Source organism: Cyprinodon variegatus, unplaced genomic scaffold (assembly GCF_000732505.1).
Source record: "Cyprinodon variegatus isolate N-32 unplaced genomic scaffold, C_variegatus-1.0 Scaffold257, whole genome shotgun sequence".
NCBI lineage: Eukaryota > Metazoa > Chordata > Actinopteri > Cyprinodontiformes > Cyprinodontidae > Cyprinodon > Cyprinodon variegatus.
In genome coordinates, this window is record NW_015150710.1 from 394,967 (window position 1) to 396,331 (window position 1,365).

Below are 1,365 nucleotides of genomic sequence, written 5' to 3' on the forward strand. Positions count from 1 at the left end.
GTCTAAAAGTAGCAGCAGCAGCAACCCAGACTGACAGCTCATTGGCTCATTTGGATCACGTGCAGCCTGGAGCCGGCTTAGAAAAAATTTAAAAACAAGTGCATATTTTACCACTATCATTTGTATGGATAGTCGGTTAATTATTTTTACTGGACTTTGACATGATTTCAACATTCAACCCTTTAATCTACAAACAGATCCACCTGCTTCGCAGACTAATCTACACGTCTTATCTGATCTCTGCTCTTGATCTTAAAAAAAAGTCCAAATTTATCATCATATATTTTTTGTTTTTATGATAGTTTTTGATTGTTCTCTGTTCATTTTTTTATCTAGATACATTTTTTTTGTTTTAATATTTTTTAGACCAGCTCTGACATATTTTCCTGAAACCATCCCCCTCAGCTAGGCCTACACATTGACTGTCACTTTTATTTTGAAATCCTCAACTGGCTGTCATCTTTTAAGGCTCCATCTCTCCCTCTTCCAGCTCTCAGCCTTGTTTTTTATTCTCAGACTCACTCGGTGGCCCCAACTCACCCTGGAAACCCCCTCCTCCACACTGTCCCCCTCCTCGGCCTTTGACCCCGCTCACTGTGAACTACACCATGAAAACAAACTGAAATGAGATCTGGGTTAAGCAGGAGAGAAGAAGGGTAATTTCTTAAGTGCCGATGATGCATTTGGGCTGGTTCCTACCCAAATTATTAAAAATATGTAATATAATAATGTTTTGTTCTGTTTTCTGACCAACATTACTGAAACTTCTCTTATTGTTTTTTAAATATTCAAAGGGAATAGTTAAAAAATAAAAACTATTTGCAGTATCTTTTAAAGCCAAGGAGACTTTCTTATGCCATCTCTTGTATTTCTGAGGGAAACTTTCCTCTCATCAGTGGTCTTATGTTGTTTTTGGTGTTAGTTGTGTTTTGTTTTTGGCAATGTGTCAGGGGTTAAGTGGCTGTTGTTTAGATAAAAAAAACTGTTATGGCTTTAGGATTCATGGAGTTACCCCATACTCTCCATGGTGCATTCAAATCTCCTGGGACAAAAAGAACTTCAAGACTGTGTTGATTCAACTGTCAGTGGAAAAATGTCATTCAGTAAATTGCATCGATAAGAAACACAAACAAAGATTGTTCTGGATTGAGGAAAAGGTTCAGCCCAAAGAACAAGACCTTTAAAAAGTTAAGGCTAAAAGATTTTAAGTAATATTTTTCTCATAACAGACAGAACTTTATTGCTAAATTGGTAAATGAAATATTACAATTAACATTTATACTACTAAATAACTTGTGGATAAAATTGAATTGATCTGCGCTCATCGATCCAATATTCAATATTCAATAATCCAACCCAATAATC